This window comes from Fukomys damarensis, unplaced genomic scaffold (assembly GCF_012274545.1).
Source record: "Fukomys damarensis isolate Sample0158 unplaced genomic scaffold, DMR_v1.0_HiC HiC_scaffold_26, whole genome shotgun sequence".
NCBI classification, from domain to species: domain Eukaryota; kingdom Metazoa; phylum Chordata; class Mammalia; order Rodentia; family Bathyergidae; genus Fukomys; species Fukomys damarensis.
The window spans coordinates 27093622-27107994 of NW_022900938.1; the positions used below are offsets into that span (position 1 = coordinate 27093622).

A 14373-nucleotide genomic window follows, 5' to 3' on the forward strand; every position below is an offset into this window, starting at 1 on the left:
ACACACACACAGAAGAGGGGGGGAATGGGGGAGGGGGGAGGGAGGAGGGCACCCCTGGGATTCTATCTGTGCAGGAGAAGAGTCTAATTAGAGGAGGAAGGCACTCAGATGGCCACCACTTGCAGCTTTGCAGGTCAACAGCTTCTTTTATGCTTGCACCATGGGGTTCTTGGCCATTTCACTTCTGTACATAACTCTTGGTCCTGCTGGAATCTGATCCGAGTTTAAATAAACAGAAGGAAGGTAAGAAAGAGATCGCTGGAAATATATTAAAAACAATAGTAGAATAGAGTGATAAATATAAATGAATCATAAAACTGGATAGGATAATATCTTTAAGAATAAAACCAGATTTCATTTTTTAAAGATTCAAATGAAAGTCTTAATAGGGGGAAGAAGACATGTGAAATAGACAAGGTTTTCTCTCAGCAGAAAGTTGTACTCCTGGCCCCGGTGAGGCATGACACGATTCCAGGGTTTGACCTTTGTCCCACACTCATGAGCACTTGGGGTTTGAGCTGGTGCTGCAGGGGCTGACATGCCCGCTTCATGTCCCCTAATCCCTGGTGGCACCCTAGCATTCTCGGGCCACACCTGCCCTCCCCATCAGAGGAAGGGTAGTGGCAAGTGCACTGGGTTATACCTACTGTCAGATAGATCTAACTTAGGCTTAACAGAGGATCAAGCTGTGCTTGCCTTCCACCATCCTCCACCATTCTTCTTGGTAACTGTCCTCACCAGCCCACTCAGCAAGCTTCTCTCCTAATGATTCTTAGGTGGTCTTGGAGTATGCGTGGCTGCCTTTGTGATTCAGGCCTATTATGGTTTAGATCTAAAATGCGCCCCCAGTTTTGTGAGTTTGGAGGTGAGACTTTTGGAAGGTGATCGAACCACGGGGTGCTCTACTCCTCAGTGGATTAATTCATTGATGACTTCATAGATGCATAGCTAAATATAATGCTAAGAGGTGGGGCATGCTTGGAGGTGGATCACCGGGGGCATGACCAGGAAAGGTATATTCTTGTCCGCATCTCCTCACTTCTTTTCCTCTCTTCTTCCTGGCTTCCCTGGGTGGAATAGCTTTCTTCCCTATGCCCTTCTGTCATGTGCATTCTTGCCTTGGAACCTGCTGATCAGGTATAGACTGAACCATTGAAATGCCGAACCAAGATACAAGTTTCCTCCTTTAAGTTATGGGTGCTGGGCATGTTGTCTCGGTAGCAGGAAAGTGACTAACACAAGGTCTTTCCCCACATTTTTCCTTCCTCACAGTTCACTAGGGCCAAAGGTTTTTCCTCAGGACATTCTGGCTACTGAAATAGATTGAACAAACAAACAAATAAATAAATACCAGTCATAACATATATGATTGGTAGTGACTTAGTGGGACACCCAGTCAGTTTTATTCAAATTAAATATATAAATACTTAGCAAGTGACAATATGGGCTAAGGAAACAGCAAATCAGACACAGATTTTTAAAATAATATTATTTACATATTAATCCAAAATATCTTTTAATTCCCATTGACACTTTCTGGAATAAATGTTAAAACATTGAAACTCTATTTCATTGCAAGGGCACATATTGCAAACACTAAAGAAGGAATGTTGGAGAGAAACTTAAATATTTAATAAAAAGTAACCAGTGGTACACAATATAATGAAATAATGTGCAGCTATTAAAATGACTGATCTGAGTCTATGTGCACAGAAAAATGTTCATTTAATTCTATGGAAACTCTATATCATCTTATATCTAAAATATACATGATGTGCTTTCAACATATCTAAAATTGGGAAATGCTTCTCCATCAAGCACCAAACAATGCCACAGTTACTAAGCAGCTGGGCCACTTGTGACCCTTCATGAATTGTTGTGACCCCCTGCATGTACAAATGTAAATGCATGTAGAGAGAAAGGTTTTTGCCACCTAGATGAGTTACTTGAAGTTGTACAAACATATATGTGGAATTTTCACCTAAGTTTTTACATGTACTTGTCAATTTAACTGTCTGAAAATACACTTCCATACAGCTGTGGCCAGGAAGCCATTGTGTGTTTAGAAGGTTGTATCTGTCACTGGCTGATGATGCAATTAAAGGCACTAGAATTAGTCAAATCTTCAAGAATAGATTCCAAGATTTTGAAAGCCAGCAAAGCTAGTGTGACTGATTCAGACATCAGGAGGGACTCTCACTGCAGGGATCAAGATACCAAATGCTCCTGGCTGACTTTCAGGAGGAGCTACTTAACTTTCATTCATTTGTAATACAAATAAGCAGAAAACAAAACTGAATCTAGCCAAATGAAAAAGTGCCTATGAGGTATTTGAGACTCTGATTTCTTTCAAAACTTCAACATTAATCATAAAGGTGGGAAGATCTAGGGAAAGTTATTGTGCTGTGAGAAGTGACAAAGAGGATTTTTGCTCCCAGATGCACACTACTCAGCATTTCACACATACATGATGTAGGTTATTTAGATGATAAGAAATATAAATCTTTTGAGACTTTTGAGACAGTGATATTTAGATGAAAATTTAAATGAGATTTAGGTAGATTTTGAATTAATGCTGTAACAGGTTGTGATTTTGGGGGAGATGCCACAACTAGGTAAATATATTTTGCACATGGATGGACATGAATCATTGGAGACCAGAGATGGGCTATAGGAGAATTAAAAAATGACCCCCAAGATATATTTTTCTAATTTTCAGAACTATTGATGATTACCTTACACAGCAAACAATGTGATTAAGTGAAGAACCTCAAGAGGAAGTGATTATTCTCTGTTATTGATTAGCTGTCCGGTCAAGGAATGTGCAACATGGAACTGGCTCTCTGAACTCTGGAACTTGTAAACTAGAAGAGATTGAAGATTAAGTGAAACTAGAAAATGAGCCCTGAAAGTGTGGACATAAAGAAAAGTTGATGGACATAACTACATCCAAGAACAAAGTTCAGATTCATCACTTGCTAACTTTCCTTTGGTCTAGCTATGGGCATTGTGGCATTAATGGTATCTCTAAATTTCAAACACATAAAGATGCCTCATGCCAGTCGATGATCCTGTGTCCTAGAGCAAAGCACTCTTATTCAATTGCTGTTATCTGGTATGAAGAAAGAGGTTAGAGATTTTGATGACATAGCTTTATACCTGCACTCAATCAATGAGTTCGTGAGGAACATATATCTTTCCTACTCTTGGTCAGGCATGAATGAACAGCCAAGACAGAAATGAAAAAGCACCTAAATCAAAGATATATTAGAGGCCAAATGCCAAATATTGCTTACATGAAGAAGAGCCATAGATTTAAGGATGCCTGAGGTTCTCCTAGACCAGTGGTTATTAACCTTTTAGAGCTTTCAGTGATAAGAAACAGCTGGCTGTGGCACGCTTGCCATAGGTTTGCCACCACTTTCCTAGACTATTCTGCTAGGCAGAGTGTACTGGGTGTAGGACAGTCAATGAGAAGTAAGTACGTGGCTCTGCTATATACCATAATATGAAGTGGAACATGTTACTAACTTCTGTGTGGCTTCGTTCCTTAATAACAGCTATCTCATGGAGATGTGTTAAATGTTAATTACAAAAAAATGTGCACATCCAATATTTAATCCAGTGCCCTACATAAATTCAGTCATTATTGTTCTTTGGTGCTGCAATTTCCAAATGGGGATTTTGTAACCTTGTAAGTCTAAAAGAAGCAGATGCTTTGGGCCAAGGAAACCATCTTTAAATCATGCTTACTAGCTACTCTTAGGGTCGGCCTAGGCCATTGCTTTGCCTTAAGTAGAGTAATTTGCTTGGACCAGTGAATAGGAGCAGGTAGGCAGATTCTTGGTAAAGATGGAACTATATCAAAGAGGAAAGGGAACGTATAGATGACATTTACCTGTAGTGTTAAAGTCAGGCATCATTTTGAGAAATAACAACAGCAAAACTCATAAAAACGCTTGGTGTTTTAGAAATACTTGGGCAACAGGGCAGACCTAAACTGGTCCGGAACACTGAAAAATTATTCCCTGATAATAGTAGCATGGATAGCTCCATGAGAACCAATTTCAACCTCCCTGAAAAGATTACTCAGCATAATCCAAACTCATTATATGGACAAGGCATCATGAAGATGCCTTCCAGGACCAATATCTGTTAAGATATATTTGATCCTTAATATCAGAGGAAAATTTTATCCATTTAATATTCTCAGTATAGGTTAGAAATGGCATAGCGTTGGGCAAAACTTTTCTGAATTGGTTCTCTTTTATGGAGAAGTCTATTTTGACCTTAATTGGTTTGATTTAGGATCCCTTAGCACTGCTAAGGTGGTGAGGATCAATTTAAGTGGGGTCAATTGCAGAATGTTTCAGCTAGGTGAGGCCATGATTATGGGACAGTACTCGTAAATATACTTTTCTTAAGCCATATATATGTCGTGCTTTAGCTTGTCTAGTGTTAAATGCCCATAAATGGGTGGATATGAAATTTGTCACACTGTATGAAAGTGAAGTCATTGGAAAAGTCATCTTGTTCTTAACTTCTATTTTTTTAATCTGAAAAATAAAGAGATTGAACTAGAAAGTCTTAGGATCATATAAGAATTTTCATTATGAAAGATGAAGTAATTTGGAGCATTTATTTTAAAATTTATTAGTTCAGGGATTCCAGAGATGGAAAATTTATTCCTCAGAGGCAAAAAGAAAACAAAACTAAACTAAATACTCTAAAAGTATGCAAAGTCTAAACTCATCCAAGTATGCTTCTAGGACCATGAAAAACTGAGATGTCAATGGCAAGGGGGTCATAGAATCACAGCGATGTTCTTGGCTGTAAAGTATAATGGTGATTTAGAACTGAGGGGCTTGTCAGGTTTTCTAGGCTAGGAATTGGTAGAAACAGAATCTTCACATACGGCTTTGAATTGGCTGTTGTCCTGTATTTCTTCCTGCTTCAATTAAAATAATGAATCGCAATAGATTAATTTCAAAGTGTGAATAAACTATAAAAGCACATAAGGTCCTAATGAGATAATGGACAATGTGAAATAGGAAGAAAGGGGCTAAAGGTGTAGGGGAAGTGGGAAGGGTAGGGGAAAGGTAATAAGGGAAAAGAAAAAAAAATATGCGAAAATGAAAAAATGGAAATAAAGTGTTTGTAAAGGGGAAGGGGAGGAAGGGTGAAGGGAGGGCAGGGACAAGGGGAAAAAATGAGAACCAAGACCTGTCATGTAAAGGTACAAGATCCCAATAATGAATGTAACTTACTGTATACCTAAAATGTACCAATAAACTCAAGAGAAAAAGAAAAAAAATTCCAAAAGCAGCCATGAGAATCCAGCAGTTTTCTGTTGGGCCAGGTAGTAGAAATTTACAAATATTTAAGTATTGTCACCTCACTAACTTGTTTTGGAAAATGTAGTTACTTTTCCTTAAAATAAGATGTTAACAATTTTTAATATAAAATTAATCAATTGCTTTTAAAAATTCTTAAATAAAAATTTAAGTTTTAATTTCTAATGTGGTAAATATTTGTAAATATAACCCATGTAATAAAAAGATAGTTGAGTTCTTCAAAATATTCTGAGTATAATGGGTTTAGAAATCAACAAGTTTGAGACTACTAATAGAGAGGCATCCAAATTTCAGTTTCTTTGAAAAAATAATCAATCTTTTAATAAGGAAATAAAAAAGAAAAATAGCCCTCTTGGTTTCTGCATTCAAGGGTGATGTTAGGTTGCTTGGCAGATGTGGGGACTATTTTCTGAGTAGTTAGATTTTCTCAGTTTGAGGTGCGCTGACCCTGGAAGCACGTGAACATTCCCTTCAGGGTTCCAAATCCTGCCATCTTGATTTGGATTTAAACTTTGGAGTACGCTTCCACAGAGCTCTAAGGGGCATCACATTCTCACCTACATTTCAGCTTCTGGATGCCCAACGATCAAAGAAAGTGTCATGCAACTAGATATGATTGAATTGAATGAAGAAGAATTTAACACAAATGCAAGGAAAATCTCTCAATTGATGTTGGTGTAAGAAATGTGATCTCAAGGCTATTGGTTGAACTTGGATCACTTAGATATATCAAATGTAAAAGAATCTCTTAATATTTCACTGGAGTGTAATTTATAGGAAACAGTAAATTGTGCTGTCAAGCTTTATCTTCAGAGCAAACAGATTTATGAATTCAGACCAATCTCCATAAATAGGCTAATTGAGATAAAGTCCAAAATAAATATAGAATGGTAATACTAATATAATAATAATAATACATATGAATAATATAGTAAAGTATTGAAAAATTTTAGAATGGTAATACTTTAAAATAAAATAATAAAATAAATGAAATCTTAAGGTTTTGAAGTGTACGTCCTAATTCCAGCTGCTAAATAGTGGAAGTTTTTTTTAAAAAATAGATGATTGCTAGACTCTAATAAAAGAAAAACTCAGGCTTTGAGAGTTTTGAGTGAGTTATGTAGTCTCTCTCCATCAAGGTTTTTACACATACTAATTGAGGAGATTTCATCAATAGTCACCAGCTCTAACATTCATTCCTAGGCAAGCTGTAAACAGAGATTTCTTAGGCATCGTCTATTCTCTGAAGTAGTTTAAACATGTCTCTTGCTGTATTATTATTCCTTCTGTTTATACCATAAACTGTATTTGCTGTAAAGGTCAAGAGCAAAATTTATCACAACCTTAAATCAGATCATTCAAAAGCATTACATGATAAGGTAAGTGACAGTTTGCAGAGGGCCTCAGAGATTCTCTTTAAAAAATTATGGTATTTCAAGCCAGAGGATAATTTTGGGCTTTTACTAATTTAGATTTTTTAATGAAATAATTTTGGATTCTATCACCATTGAGTTTTCTCTTTCCTTTATACTTATTATAATTTTCCATGGTTACAGGGTACAGCATAATAATCTGATATGAGTATACAATGTGAAATGTAGCTAAATGTCCATTTCCTTAAACATTTAAAAAAAAGGTCCTTTACACTTTTTGTTGGACTATCTTAGAGGTATACAGTGAAGAGAAAGAATAATTCTTGGGCCAATTCAGTTTCATTATTTTTCTGGTTCACTAAAGTAAAAAATTTCAGTTTTTATTGCTTCTGATTTTTGTCCAACTCTAAACAACTCTTTCCTAAATCATGATTCCCAGGGCAGTGGAATAAAAATCTTATCAAAGGCTATGCTAATTCTAAGCCATCAGCTTATAGCTTGTGTGTCATGCTATTCCCTTTAAGTAATAATTATTATGTAAAATTTTGTCCTTAGTGGCATTAGGGGTGTACAGGAGTCATGAACTCTGTATGATTAAAAAAACCTTGAATCTTCATTAAAGGACATAAAAAGTTAATTAAAAGATAATTAAAATAAATGAGGATTTTAACAACATCTGATATTTTCTACTTATTTAGTACATCTGGAAAGTTGAAAACTGTCAATGTCAAATCAAAGACACTAAAATCTATTCCTGGAGAAATTTCAATCTCTTGACTTTGAGGAGTCAAGAGCTTATTTAAATCATAATCCACTTATATAAAAAAGGGAAAAAGTGTTGAGTCTGAAAAGTATTACATGAAGTCATTAACTTCAGAGTATCTGTGCAGGATACTCTGTACTGGGAATGGAATTTATATTTACATCACAGCCCATTTACACAGCAGCTTATCTTAAAGATGGAGCATTATACAAAGATTCCAAGTAATCAACCGCTACTACAATTAGCATTTAAGGAGACTAATTAGTTGACTTTTAATAAATTCTTTTCACAAAATAATTTCTTTTTCAATAAAAGCAACACAGGAAAAACAACAAAAGTGAATTGAAAAGATAAGATTTATCATACAGAATATTTATCGTTAGAAAAAGAGTGGGGGTGAACAAGCCGACCTGAAAAGCTGTCAGAAGTTGAGAAGAAAATGATGTCACCATGATGAGAAGTGACAGTCCTGACTGCTTTTAAGGGTTCCTTTCCAACAGGACCAGGCCTGCCCAGGTTCAGAGTCACAGCTACCTGATGGCCCATGTGTGTTAGGAGCCCTAGGCAACTGGGGATGTATTTATCCCTGTGAGGTGTCAGCCACAGCCACACCCCTGCGAGCCTTCCTTGATTCCTTCCCCTTTGATTTGCATCTTCCTTCTTTTGAAACCTAGGCTCAGACTCTGACACCTGATACTTACCTCCCCAGGGTTCTTCCCTCCTCATTTTCAGGACTAGTCCTTATCCTGGCAACTTGTAGCTGCTGCTTGAGTTCTCATTTCTATAGATTGCACAGCCCTAAAACAGCATTGCTGTACTCTCAAAATACACATGCTGTTCTCTGACAAAGAAAATTCTAAATTGTACTGGGTTTTTTTCTGCCTCTGCCTTTATTTATCTACAAAGGGGAATTTCTACAACAGGAAGTGATGAGAGGCAATATAGACAGTGAGATATATAAACTCTCCCTTCTCTGAATTAAACTTGCTAAATTCTTTCCTGCTTTCTCAGTCTTCTTGTTCCAACTAGGACCTATGGGAAGATACCAAGATTTCCTGGTTACATTAAATAAATTGTCTGCAACTATGTATTTGTGCTGATACATAAACTAAATTGTCTGCAGCAGAGTGTATGTTCAATGATGAATAACACCTGCACATTATTTGTCGGCAAGGAGAGAGGGAGGGAGGGAGAGAGAGGCAGAGAGAGATAGAGAGAGGTGAAGAGTAACAATAATGCATGTTAGAACATTAATCCCACAGGGTGGTCATAAAAGTTTCTCAGTCCCTCTGCCATGTAGGGGATACATGCTTGTGCCTCTTCCCGAGGGTAACTTTTAGAATAATACACTGTATTCTTAGCGCACAAAAGCAAGAATCTGCCAGTTGGAAAGCTCCATGTAAAATATTCTGTCAGAAGTCAGCCACACTAACAGTTCAACAATGGTTAAGCGTAGGGTAAATATGCAGCGAAGTACTTCTTTTCTGTTGAGGAAATTAATGTCACACTCCAGTGCCCCATTTCCCACATGAGGTCTAGTTTAAACAGCACTGTGCATAATTATTGGATGACTTACTAAGTTAGGGAGTGAATGGGACTCTCCCAGGTCCTGCCCTGGGACTCCTTCCTTGGTGACTATGCAGCTAGTTAGCTACCTTCTTTTTGTTAAATCTCCCTACTGAGATCCACCTTACGGTTGCCTTGTAAATTGCAAGGCCCTTGAATGTTAAGGTAATCAATCTTCATTGACAGTGACTAAATTTGGTACCATAATAATAATCAATACAAACTGAGAGCAATTTCCAGTGCCCAGATGTTTGGCATGATGTAGGTAAATCATTCAGATAATTAAATGTTTAACTGCCACCCAGATGTTTTTGCTAGAATCTCTATAATATACACTTTACCAGCAGAAACCAAATAAGTGATTAAATTAATAATGGCTAACATCAAACCACACAACCAACCAAACAAATAGAAAACACAAATTTTACCTTTAAAGAGCCAACTCTTAACTAGAACATGTTGATATAAAATGAATACTGTTTTATAAACATGGCCTAAATTGCTATATCTTCAGAGTTGTATTACCAAGGCAATTCATTAAGAAAAAAAAAATCTCATTTTAACAATGTAGGATGGAAAGGGAACTGCTGTATAGGTTGGTGGAATTTTAGATATGGACTAAGACTGATGCTTTTAATACATGACTTTTAATAACGCAGTTGTTTTGAAAGTTACACTATTGGGCAAACCGAAAATAGAAGTACAACTTACTTTGCCCAAAATCATGGCGGATTATTCCCCTTTGCTATGGAAACTGCCTCCAGCCCAGAATTCTTATACTACTCTCAGCTTTATAACTTATTCCTCTCACTGAGAAAAAAACAAAGTCTCTCAAGCAAAGCAGCTGTATCCAGTGATCGACCATTTTTCTCTTCTAGGGATGAACTTGGGATTAGGAATCTGGGCAGTCACAGACATGACATCCTATTTCTCATAGATTTGATGGATAGTGCTGAAGTATAGTACACAAACTTCAGTGCAAATAAGGTACTTGCAGTCAAATGCTATTTATTATTATTTATTCCTACTGTTAGAACACATTTACTGAATTGGTCCATACATCAAACATTACATTATTTGCTAAAATTAACAACTGAAGTGGCAAGACTTTTTTTCTGTATATTTTAAAAACATCTAAACACACACACACACAAACACACATCTGACCCAGAAAAGTGGAAAATAAGTAAAATAAAAAGAAATTATAGTGATAAAATTTGGGCTAATTTCCAGGCCTCTTTGACTAGGTGTGATAATGTGCTTTGGTAGTCAGACTGAGTATCTGACTATTTTACTTGACCTTGATTGCTATATAACAAATGCTATCTTTTAGATTGCTTCTTATATTGAAAATAAATGCATTATCAAGAATGATGTGACATTAGGCAAACATATTCCCCAATTTAGTATACATTATTAAACAGTTAAACTATTGATGGGATTCAGATCCTGCCACCACAAAGTATGGCATGATGCCAAGAAGCAGAGGTTTTTCTCATTTTTCACCATGCTCCCCTGAGGCAGGCCATAGAACCTAGGAAGGGCACTCTTTGGCCACCCCCCTTTCTTCCCTGAAGACCTCCGTGTCTTGATTATCTGACCTTAGTCCTGGAAGAAAGGAAGGAATGCCACATAGGGAGATCGAGAAGAATCTGAACGCACAGGCCTTATGAAATTGCTGGTTTCTTACAATCGGATCAGGTCCTTCATCCTCCAAGCATCTTTCCCACAACTGTCCACAGAAGGATACAGTGCTGTCATTTCTTTGAGTGCTCATTTATGAAGCCTCTCATACTACCTGAAACTTGTACTAAACAAATCCATACGCATTTCCCTTGTTAGTCTGTCTTTTCTTATAGGGTTCTCGGTCATGAACCTAGCAACGGGTCAGGAAAGATGCTACTTTTCTCTCCTAAACTGAAATCCCAGTGGTTGCAACAACTAATGTTGACATTCTAGAGCAGTGTTTACAAAGAACACATTGAACACATGCCAAGAGATACTAACCACGGTCCTGCATAACAAAGGACATATTTCATTGTTTCGTGAGTTGGAAGGAAGAGAGGAAACAGGATTTATTACTGTTTGTTTGTGAAATAAACTTGGGAAAATCCTTTAAGAACAGTTAATCTGGATGTGATATGACTCTTACAGGAAAAGAATCTTTAGGTCTCATTGAATAAGCTGCCTTTCCTTTTGTGACCTTCTGTGATTTGGTCACTGCTTAGTTTGTGTTTTCCTTTTCCCTCTTGTGCAATCTAAAATGGTAATAACATCATCTGCCTTCTGCCCTGGTGCCTTTATGAACCTTGGTTTTCTATTGAAAATACTGGCCCACCACTGAGCAAACTGTAACAGGCCACACAAAAGGAGAAATAAACTAATTCTTTAACATGTTAAAATGATCTTACTGGTAATGGCAGAAATAAAGAGGAAAGCCTGAAAAAGACAGTGTTTTTCAGTCTATTGCAGAAAGACAGGTGGATGGATTCTCCTTGGCTGGTGAGATTGACATGAATCTGTAATCTTCAGGTCTGACTAGAGAAAGGATTAATTTCATGCCTTTAAAAAATAAATTGATATAATATACTAAGAATTGTAGAAATGTTCAGAAGCATAGATTTGATAATTTCACTTTTAAAAATTTATTCTAAGGAGGGCTGGGGATTTAGCTTAGTGGTGTGGGCACCTGCCTGCAAGCACAAGGTCCTGAGTTTGATCCCCAGTACCAAAACAAACAAACAAAAATTTATTCTAAGGAAAGAAATGAGGAGGAGAAGAAACCCCTGTCCCTTAAAAACTCCTTCTCTAACAACATTTTTATGTGGAAAAAGAAATGACAAATAACAATGGAAATATTAATTAAATTAAGGTAGAGGCATCTGATAGAATATTTTGTTGCAATTACAACTTGATAACTATGAGCACAGATGTGGCAACAAAGGAAAATACCTTTTATAAGTAGGTTTGCAAAATTATATGTTTTCTTATTTTTCAGATATACTTTGATATATTCATTTCATCTTATGATAATATTAACACTAATTGGAGCTCATTTTTTATTTTCCAGTTCGCACAGCCACCCTTTTGGAAGAAATTTCATAACACTTTATTTATATTTTAGTTTTGCAATGACTATACATTTCTGCACAGTTTTTCTCAGTCAATTTGTAGTAAGTTTATAAGCTGTCAAATAGTTTGGTGGTAGATTTTGGAAGTGAATTTAGAGTTTATGAATGAATCCTGGGTTTCATCAGCAGCAAGAATTCTGACTAAAACTTTGAGCCTCCTCTACTCACTTGTCCCACTCAGAAGGAAGAGTAATTGCCACATGAATGACTAGCATTAGTCAGGTGACTATTATCTAATTTAATAACTAATTATTATCTGATGTTCTCACATGGGCATTTTCTATTCAAAATGTTTACTGATCTTATCCCTGGATATGAAATTGTTTTCCTATTGCCAATGCAGCAACCAATCACTGCATCTACGTAAATAATTTTAACTTTGAGCACATTTTTCCTATTCTCCATGATTAGAGATGGAAATCACATCCCAAAAGAAACAACACTTTTTCCTAGAGTTTGCAATAGAGATAATCTCATTCCTCACCTCAAGAGATCTTCTTGGGTTGAAGTCCACGGGTAACAGAGTCCACAATAGGATCTGGAAAAAAAAAAAGGGAGGAGAGGATCTTATTTCAAATTCACGTTTTCGCAAGTGAGCACAGAATAATCCGGTTTGCTAGAGATTTAGTCCTTTATGGCTAGTAAGCAAAGAACTTTCAGATTAAAAACAAAAACAATGACAACAGAAAGCCCTTCAGAACATAAGAGTTAGAGGAACATTATTTGAAGCGCTTCAAGCATGGGCCGTGCTGAGGATCCGGCTCCTCAGAGCGAACGCCGCCTCTGCTCTCCCGAAGGGTACTGGGTGCCTGCTGTCCACGGCAGGATGGCTGCCTAGCAGCTCTGAGTGTGGAACTATGTGCAGGCAGGGGGACTCAATGCATTCCACATTCCTTTTATTCTCAGTTCCTCAGTGCTCATCCCATTTGTGATTGTCCTTTGGAAACTAACTCGTACGTATCGCGACAATTTTATTCAGCAGCATATTTAGAGGATGTCATAAAAATACAAATAGTTCAAATGGCTGAGGCACATACAGGGTTAGGGGCCAATTTCCTTGATCATGGCCTTTCTTCATACTGCTCTACTATTAAAAGCCTGAACTAAAATTCACGACCACAACTTGAAAACATAGGAATCTACCCACAGCATTCCGAAAGGAATGCTTCCGAAAGCCTTTAAGAAATAAGAAAGGAAAGCGACAGACATAAAAATAAGCTGAGTACAATAGAGCTAATAAAATTCTACATGATGCACACAAAGAAATTGATAACAATTCTAATTTTTTATTTACAAGATTTAGAATACTTACAGAGAACAATAGTGATAAAATATCCTTGGTACTTGGAAATTGCAATAGCAGGTTGAGACTCAGGGAAAAGTATGAGCAATTTCCCTGTAGGCCTAAATCAGAATAACATTTGGTTCTCCACATTTCTTTCTGATACATTCTTCTAGGTCCGTGAGTCTTTTCAGTGACCCAGAAAGACCCTCATGTACCACCTTTGGTATCTATACTGGCATTCCTTCATTCCTTCACTTACATACATATGACACCCGCTATTGTCATACATTGTTACAGGTGCTAGGATTACAATGATAAATCAGAGAAGTAAAACATGACATTAGATGCTACAATGAAAATAAAGCACAGTGATGAGATAGTGTAACTGGAAGCCTTATTTGGATTAGGTCATTGGGAAAGGTATCTCTGACAGGAGTGGAGATGTGACTGAAAAGAAGTAATTGGATACAGGAGGCTGTGGTAGAGGAATATACCAAGCAGAAGCAACAGTGCACTAGAGCTCTAACATGGGAAAGAGCTGAGATTGTTCAGGGAAGAGAATGAAGTCAAGTATGTCTGGAGCACAGGACCAAGTGGAAGATGAGTTGGAGGAGGCAGACGGACCGGCTGGCCCAGGACTTTGTGGACCACATGTAGCATTGGGGTATTATTCTAAATGGAGCAGAACACCTTGGAAGGCTTTCCATAAATCCATTAAAGTGATCTATACTTAGACGATCACTACCACTGCCAGAAAAATGAAAGCAAGAAGGCTATGAGGCTATTAATTCAGTCCAGGCCAAAAAAGGATGGCATTTTGGCCCAGGCTGGTATGTTTTAAAGGTCGATTCAGTAGGGCTTGCTGGTTAATTTGATGGGGTGAGAAATAAAAGGAAGAGAA

The 14373-nt window shown here is 37.2% G+C and overlaps 1 protein-coding gene across 8 annotated transcripts in view; it reads right to left on the reverse strand.

Annotated features, from left to right (window-relative positions):
- The window catches only part of B3galt1 (beta-1,3-galactosyltransferase 1), a 336740-nt gene that overhangs the window by 112964 nt on the left and 209403 nt on the right, over positions 1 to 14373 (reverse strand). For all 8 annotated transcript variants that reach the window (XR_776890.2, XM_010606912.2, XM_033756368.1 and 5 more), the window contains exon 2: positions 12672 to 12725. The gene's annotated coding sequence lies outside the window, so the exon portion shown is untranslated. The remainder of the gene's footprint in view (positions 1 to 12671; positions 12726 to 14373) is intronic.